Source organism: Harpia harpyja, chromosome 7 (genome assembly GCF_026419915.1).
Source record: "Harpia harpyja isolate bHarHar1 chromosome 7, bHarHar1 primary haplotype, whole genome shotgun sequence".
Classification (NCBI taxonomy): Eukaryota; Metazoa; Chordata; class Aves; order Accipitriformes; family Accipitridae; genus Harpia; species Harpia harpyja.
This window is the reverse complement of record NC_068946.1, coordinates 53,366,166-53,377,705: the sequence shown is the minus strand read 5'-3', so window position 1 is coordinate 53,377,705 and position 11,540 is coordinate 53,366,166. Positions and strand designations below refer to the sequence as shown.

General features: G+C 45.5%; 1 long non-coding RNA gene across 1 annotated transcript; it reads right to left on the bottom strand.

The window, feature by feature from the left end:
- Window positions 1-2,806: 2,806 nt before the first annotated feature.
- On the bottom strand, window positions 2,807-9,654 carry LOC128144510 (uncharacterized). The gene is made up of 3 exons (XR_008236104.1): window positions 5,772-9,654; window positions 5,428-5,499; window positions 2,807-3,152 (listed from the first exon to the last, which is right to left on the bottom strand). It is a non-coding gene; the product is annotated as an uncharacterized LOC128144510 (long non-coding RNA).
- Window positions 9,655-11,540: the final 1,886 nt, after the last annotated feature.

Genomic DNA, 11,540 nt, shown 5'->3' with positions numbered 1-11,540 from the left:
AGATAATTGTAGAAACTTAAAAGCCAGTGCCACATTCTTTTAAAATTACAAATTAAGCTATAAGCAATTCCAAACTATGCTGTTTTTATTAAAAATGACTTAATAATCTAATCTTCCTTTCCTTTCTTTTCTTTTGGAATTTATCCTATATCCTAGTAATCACACATAGAAATTACACAACACCACACTGGATACTCCTGACAATATAAACACAATTGTTTATCCAGAAGCATTATAGGTTCATGCAAAAATATGGCATTTAAAGCTTGTGGTCAGATTAAGAAACCACAAGTATAATTGTTTGTTTATCCAGCCAAGCATTACTCCGCCGTGTAAGTTTATGGGGGTTTTGTATTTATTTATTTATTTCTAACCTGTTTTAAAAATTAAAGTTATGGAGTGAAAGCAGACAATTAAAGGCAAACCCCGCCCGCGGAGGGACATTTTCAATATGGAAATCACGCCTTTGTCATAGCTCCTGTTACCCAGTTTCATCCTTCCATGGAAGCCTCGTGATAACAGGGCCCTTTGGTGGAATTTCGACATATTTTTCCCTTTAGTTCGGGGCAGCTGGTTTCTTTCCTCTCGGAGGAGAGAGCCGAAGTATATTTATCACTCCAGCAGTGACTCAAAACAAACAGGAAATCTTCATCAGCAGGCTCCTGGGCAAGGCAGATACCAAGGTACTGGCAGAAAGGAAACAGAGGCTTTCGGCTGTGGGAGTCCGACACGCAGCGAATATTGCAGCGACAGCAGATAACTCAGCTAGAGCACCACCAAATTATGTTTAAATTTAAAAAAAATAATAATAAAGAGGAGATCCCGAGGTAGCAGAGAGCACACGTGGCATCCTGGGGGGCGGCTGAGCTGGACGCCCAGCCCGGACACGCGGCATGAACCTGGGAGCGGGAGGAAACCTGTGTGCCGGCCGGGCCGGGAGGTTTCGCTTTGATCCGACGGAGTAGGAAACCCGCTCCTTTCGCCCCGGCGAGTCCTTCTTTTAAAGCAGGGCTTTCCGGCGGGGATGGCTGCCTTGTGACCAGGAGGGAGGCAAAAAAGAAGAAAAAAGAACAACAACAAAACCGAGACACACTTAATAATCTTAACTATTGATATGATTATTCATATTCATGGGTGGGTTTTAGAAAGGCCTCTGAAAACAAGCTAATAAATGGCCCAGCAGCAGATGACTCCTCCTGCATTGATTAGAGACGGTCCTGACACAGGAACTGCTCTGCTGGGTTGGGTTTTTTTCCTTTCTTTCCCCACCAGCGTCATTAAACATTAAACTAAAATACTTCGGTCTGTCTTAACACCAAAACACAAGCACAGCACAGGACCGATACTGGTCTACACCTTGGAGACCTCTCCGTTGAACGGCTGCAACTCTAGAAAGGATGCTGCCAGGCCGTAGGCCTTGCCACCGCACCACATACACGAGCAGCGCCGTTGGCGTCACGCTCGCGGGCTCGGCTGATCCGTCAGATTAAGGAAACAGTTGCTGAAAACGGGGAGGATTGGGAAAAGTCACTATCTGCTTCCCCTGCTCTTCTGCTTCTCCCCAGGCGCCTGCTGCTTGCTGCGGCCAGAGACGGGGCACGGTGATCCCTCGCCCTGACCTGCCGTGGGCTTATCTCCAGAGCTGGCAGGAGGCCGCGGGGCTGGCTAGGCCAGGCTTTTGGTGGCTAAAAGGAGACTTGTGCCCCTTAAAACGTGTGACTGCCTGCCCTTGCTTTTGGCCAACGCCGGGTAGCCGCAGCGCGGAGGGCCTACCACGCCAGACAAGCTGCCCTCGTGAGCCAGATATACCCCTCCACCTTGGAGGGGCCTGGGATGGCGAGTCCCCCGGCGGCCTTTTCGCGCGTCCAGGCTGGGCTCGGCTTGAGCTTTCACTACCAGTCCTCCGACGCCGCTGACATCGCGTCCTTATCGCCGAGCTGCACCCTGTGACACCTAACCTCAATGTCTCACCACAGAAATCCAGCCCTCTATTAGTGAGGATGACTGGCTTGGCTGAGAACCTAAGGTGCAAGGGGCTGATATAGGGAACACCAGACACCCACATCCTCGCAAACAGTTGGAGGGGTAGTGTACTCGGATGCAAACACTGTCTAACTATGGAAACGACAGCATGAAATCACCATGGCCTGAGACATCCTGGACAGAATGAGCATTAGCGGTGAGAGAACCAGTTTAAAAGTGTGACTGCTTCATACTGGCTCATATGCAATCTCCACGGGACTGCCCTACGGAAAGCTGGCCAAGGTCTATGTCAGAGAGATGACTACCAAAACCTCCGGGTCAGGGCAACTCTTTGTTGGAAGCATCTGGCAGAATGTATCACCACCGCGTTGACTCACAGATGTGTCAAGGCACAAAGTCAAGTTAGGTGGGTAATTCTGGAGAGTTTCTCTAGAGATCAGACTGTCTGTATCCTCCTAAGGAACAGTCTGGTCTAGCCAGCACCTCAGCTTGTGCCAAGGAAGGAAAACCTGGTGAAGGTCTGTGTATACTGCTCAGTAGGTGAGGAGGTTAAGTTAACAAGGAAAAGGAGAAAACATCAAGGTTGCAAACAAGAAATATGTGGTTTGAGGGTACTGGAGACACCCTACTGCTACAGCTAGCCTGTTTCCAGCACAAGGCATTTTTGTTTCAAGTGTGTAAGCTTTACTGGAACACTATGTCGACTGCATACCTACCACATCAGGCAAATGTCCCATGCAGCCAGAACTCCAGAGCATCAAGAGTTTGGAAAGGCCACGGTGCCTGGGGCTCCCCCCATAACACACCAGCCCACCCTCATCATTGCATCTGGCTGAGGCATCGCCAGAGCTGGGATGGCTTTTTGCACAAACCATGCCAACCCAACACTGCCAGTGTGCAATGCCCGTCGCTGCTGCTCGGGGATGGGACACAGCTCAGGACTTTCTCCTTCCTCCCAGAAGGGTCAGCTGGAAAGTGAGTCAGAGCAAAAGCCTTGACTGTAACTGTAGCGTGGGCGGTAGCGTGGGGTCCAGAAAGCAATATCCTTTCATCTTTTTGCCTTGGTTTGGAAACGGCAGCTTGGCTTACCAAATAAGTCCTTTGGCTAGTCACTCACTCAAAAGCAGCTTGAGTGGCAGACTCCATTTAGTATTTCACCAGCTAAAGATCTGAAATTAGGAGACAATTACAGAAAGCACCGCACTGAGGATGCGATTTGCAGTCACGGGGAGCAAGTGGCAGAGCTGAGAGCAGAGCAGAGGTCAGTAACTCTTACTCAATACTATACCTACCTCCTCAAACCTCAGAAACGTTCAAGCAAATTGGCAAGCTCATGGCAAACACTAACTGCTGTGCCTAAAGGTTAGTTTTGCAAGTATATTAGAGAAGACTTTGGGCTGCTCTGGCTAGCTTGTACTAGTCTTGAGCTTGCCATCTGCAAGCCAAGGAAAGCTAGAGTGCAACATATTTCCACCACATGTCTTTCCATCCCTTTCCTTGCCTCTGGCACAGGCTTTACAACCAGGGCTGTGGCGAGCAGTCAGTGTGCGATGCTGGGAGGATGCTGAGCAGGGGGTGCGACCTTCCACGCGGCACCAGAGAAACCCATCAAGGCAGAGACCTCGCACCCAAAGTGAGGGAAAGGCACTGTGGCCTCAGTATTTGATCTTCAACCACCTGCATTCAAAATATTGGATAGCACAGGCCTTTTGTAGCTACCCTCCAAGAGACAGAGGATCGTTGGCTTCAGTGACAAAGTGCACTTGTCAGGATTGGTTCACTAAAGGAATTTTTTTTCCTTGGCATTGCTCTATGCATCTAGTTCGATTACAATATTTCTTCCTCTCCAATGTGTATTTTCCTTCTCCTAATCTTTGAGCAACTTTGTGTTGAAAGCCAAAGGTCTACACGTTACATTGCAGCATATTGCACCGCGTGCAGGATTCAGATCCTGGGCATTTGCCTCATTGTACAACAACAAACATAAGGTGCCATCCTACCTACCGACCTGACAACTGGCCAGAACGAGGGCTACTGCTTGGATGCCCCCAAAGCAAAGCAACACACACACACAGTCTCCTGTGGGAGATTGCACTCAAGCAAGGCACTCAAAGTTACTCATGTAATTGATTTTTATCACGATTCATTTTTAAAACCAAAAAGGCACACTTTCCAAGCTGATAATCACATGTGATATATATAAATCCCAATTCTTAAGGAGGGTCAAAAAACAGATTGGAAGAATCGAGGGGAATTTATATGGAATCCAGAATCAGAGAGAAGAGGATGAAAGCGGAGAAAAGTGTTATGCATTCAACTGCTTAAGTCCTGCTCAACTCCATGATGACAAACAAACAAACAAAACCCGTGTCTCTTTTTCTCAGCTCAGTGATTACAGCAAACCCACAGTGCCAGCTTCAGACTGGCAAGGCAACTAGCACTGCTCATAAAAACAAATTCAATGGATTTTTTTTTCTTTTTTTTATATTGGTTGATTTAATTATAAGGGTCTTCCACACTCTCGCCTATTTCCTTACCATCAGTCAAGGGATATTTCTGTTTCCACTGCTATTGTTTAAGGCTTATGAAAAAGGAAAACTGAAGAATGAGGGGAAAAAATCATGAAGGTATACTGCGCACATACAGAACAACTCTGAAATAAAATCTTTTCTTTTAACATCACCAACTTAAAGGCACGTGCAAAAAGGAAACTCAGGAAACCCATGTTGCCACAGCAATTCTGATCTGGCTCAGAGCTCCCGCCCAGGAAAGGTGTCTCTGACGTTACCTAGGTGTCATCCAAACAAAATATTTCCAAAAGAGGTACTTGCCACGCCTTTTTTCTTCTAATTCAGCATTTCAGCTGGCAGTAAGAAATAAATGAGAATCAAAACTTCTAACAACAAAAAAAAAACAAACAAAAACTAAAGAGTTATTTATTAGGAGAGAGATTAACTCCTAGGATGCCTTAATGCCTGGGACCCTAACCTGGCTGCCCTACTATTCTGGGTTCATCAAGAATACTAATTTGGACTTTGGGCGTTAGGGAAAAGCTCTCCTGTTTTAAACACGGAAAACTGTTATTCAGTTATTTCTTGAACAAATACACTTCAAACAATGTGAAGGAAATGGCACTTCCCATTTATATGAGTTTACCAACAACAGTCATGATGAAAAGGACAAAGACTATTTCAGGTTTGTAAGGGTTGTCCATTATAACATGCTGTTCCATGCAGCAGGGCGTGTAGACCTTGTAGGATCTGAGAAAGTTAAGAAAGTTCTCAGAAACCTTCAGCAAGGACCGGTGCCCATCAGCATTATAAACACAGTAGGAGATTATCTTGTCCCAAAGTATCACTCACAAGGGTGGCTCTGCCTCTGAGGAACAAATTAGCCACGATTTCACACCAGCCTACCATGAGACCCTGTCCCCACGCAGCTCACCTCCTGCAATGCCACAATTCGCTTCTCCTCCCATTGGAGCTGCAAAGGTGGGTTCTGAGTTTATTTATGCCACTGAAATTTAAAAAAAAAAAAAAAAAAAAAAATAATCACTCCTTCAAAGCAACAGGTTGGTCTGTTTGGGGGTAGATTTTTAAGATGAGCAGAGCCTGCACCAGTAAGTATAACAGGCAATTTCTGCTCTATGTTTAACCTATGCAAATCCGGAGCAAATGTAATGATGTTAGCAGCCCATCAGCAGAGTTTGGCAGGGGTAACAACAACCATAGGGAGATAAGATAAGGCTGTAGGCTTTAAAGGTTGGGAAACAGAAGTATCAGGATTACCAGAGAGTTTATAGCCAACTGAGGCTGTTCTCCCACCCTCTTCTAGGAAACAAAAACTGATCCTTTGCACTTCACCCTGAGGGAGGAAAATAATCATTAACTTCACATTATAAAGATACATAAAATAATTGTCTCTCTAAAATGCAGTCATACCTAAACTGAGTAAGCATACGTGTGTACAGCTGCGGTTTTTACCGTTGTGACACAACCTACCAGTACTATTACCCTCTCTCATCAGGTCTTTTCTAAACGGTAGCTCTCTGTGAACTGGGACCATGTTCTGTTAGTTTGCATAGCTCCTATTTTTGCCACTATAAATAGAAGAAACAACTTTGCCTGGCATAGTCTCCTTCAAATTACTTTGTAGGTTAAACAAAACTTAAACTGTTTCAGATAAAGACAGGCAGAAGGTGTTTTTTCCAAACATCCCAAGCGAAGGAGTGCATTTCCTGCTTCCCTAATTCAACCTACGGCATCAGACATCTGTAACTTTGTTTACATTCCAGCCCTTCACAACTTAATACCGCTTGAAGCATCAATAATATAGGGCACATTTCTGACTGTTCTTTAGATATTTTTTTATCTCCATGGGACTTCCTGGTTTGGGATTTTGTAGTTTACAGTTTCTCACTAATAGTAACTAGCTGCAGCATTTGGCCTTAAGAGTTTACATATTATTTAACTAGATATAGGCAGCCTATTTTAATTACAGCAAAGAGCCCTGTAGAGGGCTCGTCTGTTTTTCCCCCTACAACTATATCAGTTGGCTTAATAAAGATATTACCACTCCCTATAAACTGGGCTGCGATCAAGTTCTTAGATATGCTAGAATTTATTAACGTACTTTTGCCACTTTAAAAAACACGTACTATCATAGATCTTCAAGTACTTAGATGTCCAATGCCTTAATGAAAGCGGTGTGAGCTTTCTGTAGCATGCACACATTTTATTTTGTGTGTGTGCACATTCCAGCACTTCTAAGCAAATTGCTCGCCCCCCCCCCCCAAACCGAGGGTCATCTGCCTTTGTCACTGTATTAGAGCATGCTATTTAACTGTACAGGCTGAGCTCTTAGGACGAGCTCCCCTTTCCTGGGGGATGTAGAGCACAGGCTTTGCTCTCCCATACCTGCAGGGCCAGCAAGAGCTACGTTCCTACAAGGAAACTCCACGTTCAGCATTATCCTACCACATCCACCTATGTCCCTGGTGCCTCTCTGTCCTCTTCTTCAGGTCCTGTCTTACATGTTCTTGCTACACGCTCTCTCTGACCCCCATTCAGGTAACTTTCCACAATTTATTTCATTCCTTTGGATAGCAAAGTTCTTGCCCAGGGTTGGCACTCCGTGCACCTAACCCCGATTCAGATCAGCCAGGGTCTTGCTGCTGTCAGCATTTCATTGAATTCTACATTTGAAGCCAAGGTGAGATACCGAGACTTCAGTTTTCTTTTTTGACAGGGCTGCTTTCTTCCGTACGGTATCAAATTAGTACCTGAACATCACCTACTAAATCGACCATGCATATTCACGACTCTTCTAACATTTGCAAGTAACATTACTACAAAGGAAAGCTCGAGACAGCTTGATTAAGCAACTTGCCCAAGGTCATACAGGAAGTTGTAGAAGAGTTGAAAACAAAAGCCAGATCTTCTTAGCTCCTGTCCAACCCTCTCTGGAATGAAAAGGCCAAACTGCTCTGTGGAAATATTAGCAGAGTCATAGATCTCATCGTATAAATTTCATAATGAATTCGTGACTTAGCAGAGAAAATACACAGAGCTCCCAGTACCGCTTTCCAAGGAAAAACTTGCAACCCCACCGCAGCAGCTGGGAAGCGTTCCCCGAGCTCCGAGCGGTGCCGGCTGCGGCCACAGCTCCTCTGCTCGGACAGAAAGAAGAAAAGAGGGAATAGCAACACCCTGCACACATCAGGCCATTTAATGCAAATGGGTTCTCTCATCCTATTTTCTAGGCACTTTCCTCCTCTTCAGGAAAGTGAAAACATGCATCTCTCGGAAAAGCTGCTGAAGTCACTCAAGAGCGAGTATGAAATCGTTCAGGATAGCAAAAGGAGCATCCAAAGTGCAACAAAGGCGGTATTTATGTCTATCCTTCTCCCTGTCGGCGTGGCTCTCGGTGATAGCCACAGGAATAAACAATAGCCTTGGCCCCTTGGCTGCAAACCCTTCGCTGCAGAGGCCCAATTAAGTCGTTGAAAGTCTAAACACAGGCACAGGAATCCGCTAATGCAGACAGGCCTGCACAATAGGGTCTCATCCTGGCTCTGCTCTGCTCGTGCTGAGCACCACCTTGCTGGGAGAAGAGCCCCCCACCACCAGCGAGGCTCTTCCCACGGAAAAGGCCCGCTCCGCCTCAAAGCCCAACCCAAACGTGCACATTTCCACCCGTGTCGGGGAGGATTTCTGGCTCCGTGCGGCATCAAGCTCACGCTCGGTGACTCGAGTTGGGCGATCCGAGGCTCGCTACCACCCAACAAGCGCACACGCGTTGTTGCAGGTTGTTAAAGAGCGATCCCCCTCCCCAAATCTCCGCCAGGTTCAAACCTCCCTAACGTAAACACTTCAAACAGCCGAGGCAACCTCCATAGCAATGCCAAGAGCAGATAGAGGCTTCGACATTGTCTCGGTACACAGGATGCCGGCTTGACATCATTTAGCAGAGACAATGCTCGCCTTCTTTCTTTTGGAACCACGTAAAAAACTTGGCCGAATATAAAACAACTTCAAAGACACATTTCTGTGCCAGCCAGGATGCATCAAAGTTGGGAAAGGAACGACCCGATTCACCTGATCCGGGGAGCTGATAGAGAAGCGCGGGGAAGCGGCTTTTATCGATGTACCTTCCCAGCACTTCCTTCCTGCCCCCGATGCTATTTAAACCCCTCGCGCCTACCTCCAGCCAGACCTGCCGTCCTCCGCTCTAAGGAGGAGAAAGGAAAAAGCAAAGGGAAGCCCTAAAAAAAGGCGTCCCTGCAAATTTCTCTGCAGTTACCGGGCAGTCATATCCTTCTGCTTTCCCCTGAAAAATCAAGTATCACCTTATCGTTTCCTCACCAAGATTAACTCCCGCTTCCTGAAGAGTATTTCTGAGGTAGAAAGCAGAGGTGGTGAAAAAAAAAATAATAATGGGGGGGGGGGGGGAGGCTGAAAAGCCCAATCTGTCAAGCTGCATTTTAGAAGAAAGGAAAACTGAAAAGTGAACGTATTTAACATGAGCTATTTCCTGCACTCAGGAGGGAAGAAAGCATGCTACTAACTGTGTGCATGAGGAGATCTGCACTAGTGTTATCTCTGACCTGCAGCTTAGCCCTTGTGTCTCAGCTGCCAAAAAGCTCCTATTCAACGTTATGCTGAGTTCATCAATGCTCCACGTGTCAGGATCCTAACAGGAAAAAGCAGGACAGACAGTCACTCTATTCAACTGCCTGGGGACCCCATGACAACTAAAATCCCCTTGCAGACTGTCCATATCAACCTACGGCAGGTCAGAGCGCATAACCCCTCCAGAACCGCAAGCCCAGGCCCACACCCTTTCCCCTTGTCAACATTGTCACTTTAAAACAGCCCATCTAGCCTTATCGCCAAACCTGGAGTAAGTATGACAATTAAGATGGATTGCAAAGCCTGCTTGCGCTTTACAATTAACAATAACTTGGCAGCGTGTCCCACGCAACTGTTGGGTGGTATGGCAAGAACTTTATCCCTGCTTAGTATTGCATTAGCATATTTAGTAGGCTGCAAGACATAATTCCTCAGATATGAACATATTTTGTCTTTTCAAAAAATCTGCAATTAAGCCATAACGTGCAGGCAGTGTGCAGCCGGCAGTAAACTTTGTTATTAGGGGGACTGTGCTAAAACGGCCCTTTTTGACCTTATGTCAATTATCTATTTAATAAGGAACCTATTCAATTAAAAAAAAAGTCTTAGCACAGTCTTTGCTAGGAAGCAGCAATATTCCAGAAACTACAGCTGATACTCATTCAGCCCTGCACTCTCTCTGTTAACAGCATAGTGCTAAAGTGGGTTTGGGGGGAGGTTATTTCAGAGGTTGGGGCATTTTGTTGGGGTTTTTCCTTTTCATTTTTGGCTAGAACAGGCAAATGCTTCCCTTGTGCTACTCGTTTTAAAACTTTTTGTTTAAATAATTGTCAGTGTAAAAGAAATAAACGCCAGTTAGCAGCACCTTCCTCTGCAAGTTGTGTATCTCTTCTTTTCTCTCCAAGACTCCCACGTTTACAGGTAAATTAACAGTCTTCTAAGTAACTAAATGCATTTGAGGAGCAGTTATTTAGCATGGCCTAACTTTATCAATTTCCTACATGCCGCACAAGATACGTTCAACCCCCCTAAGCTTTTTAAGTCTGTTTACGGTATACATTTATCTAGAAAATCTGATCAGGTGGGGGGGAGGCAAAGATCTTCCCTCGATAACCCGGACATTGTCCCCCTTGACATCTGTGTTGCTGGTGGACAGGATATCCTGCCAAATGCAAGAAGACAACTGCGTGACCCACCTTGGGCGAGAGGCACCGCTCGTTGATGCGAGCACAGCGGGAGCGGGTGCTGCCTCTCCTCGCCCGGAGCCGCATCCTCGGCACACAAAGAGCAGCCGGAGAGTTCTTGCAAAAGCAGGGGGAGGCAAAAAAAAAAAAAAAAAAGTAAAAAAAAGTAAAAAAAAAAAGGCAGTTTAGGTGAGTAGCACATATTCGATAAGGGAAAGCAGATGAGAGCAACAAATGCAATTTAGAAGACAAAGTCTTTCTTCATAAAACCGGCAGAGGAACGGATTAAACCACCTGGCAATCTTGGCAAGAAAAAAAGAAAATCTCAGGCAGTGACAAAACCAAACAGGTGTAACAGGTATAAAACTTTTGCTTCCCAATAATACCCCTCTCTTCCCTGGAATGCTTTGACAGGTGCAGAAGTTCAAGTTACAGCATGGAAGTGGCAAATAAATAGACAGCATTAGTGTCTGACGTGCTCGCCGAGCAACCGGGGATGTTAATAACTGGCAAGGTACACTAATCTCTGATTGCAACATTTGGTTTACCTTAATCTGGAGGGACAGCTGTATTAAAGAGGGAATTATACTAATCAGTTCAAGGCCCTTGCATATAAAACTTCCCATTAGGCTTAAAGTACAACAGCTTACGCTCATTCTCTAGGAGCCTTACATCTGGTTCTGAATAAGGCTGTCTCTCATTTGCAAGGTACAAACCGAAAACAAGGGAGGGGGGAGCTGACAGTTGCTGGAGGATGGTTGATAGAAGAACAAGCTACTAATTCTTTGAAATTTTTTACAGCGCAAAACTGGCTGTAAGGCATCTTAATACTAAAAAAACAGGCATGTGTTATCAACCCTAGGCCATTTTTTCCTGTTACCGGAGGTGACCAACATAAAATAAAATTGATGATGTCAGTCAAAAACAGCTAAGCACAAAGCTTGGCTTTGTTATCTTAAGTCAGAAGGTATGATAGGCCATGCCATATGGCTCTAATCCTCCTATATCTTCCATCACCTAACAGGCAACCTTCATGTAGCATGACCTTATTTGGCTGGTCTCAGGTTAGGGCTGCCCAAAGGGGATTTTTCTGTTTCTGCTATATCCAAAGGTTTATGTTGATTTTTTTTCTCTTTTTTTTTTTTTTTTTTTTTGAGCCCTGCAAACTATAAATCCGACTGATTACTCTGCACTCTTTTGCTTGACTGAGCCTTTACAATCAGACATCCCCGTTAACAATAAG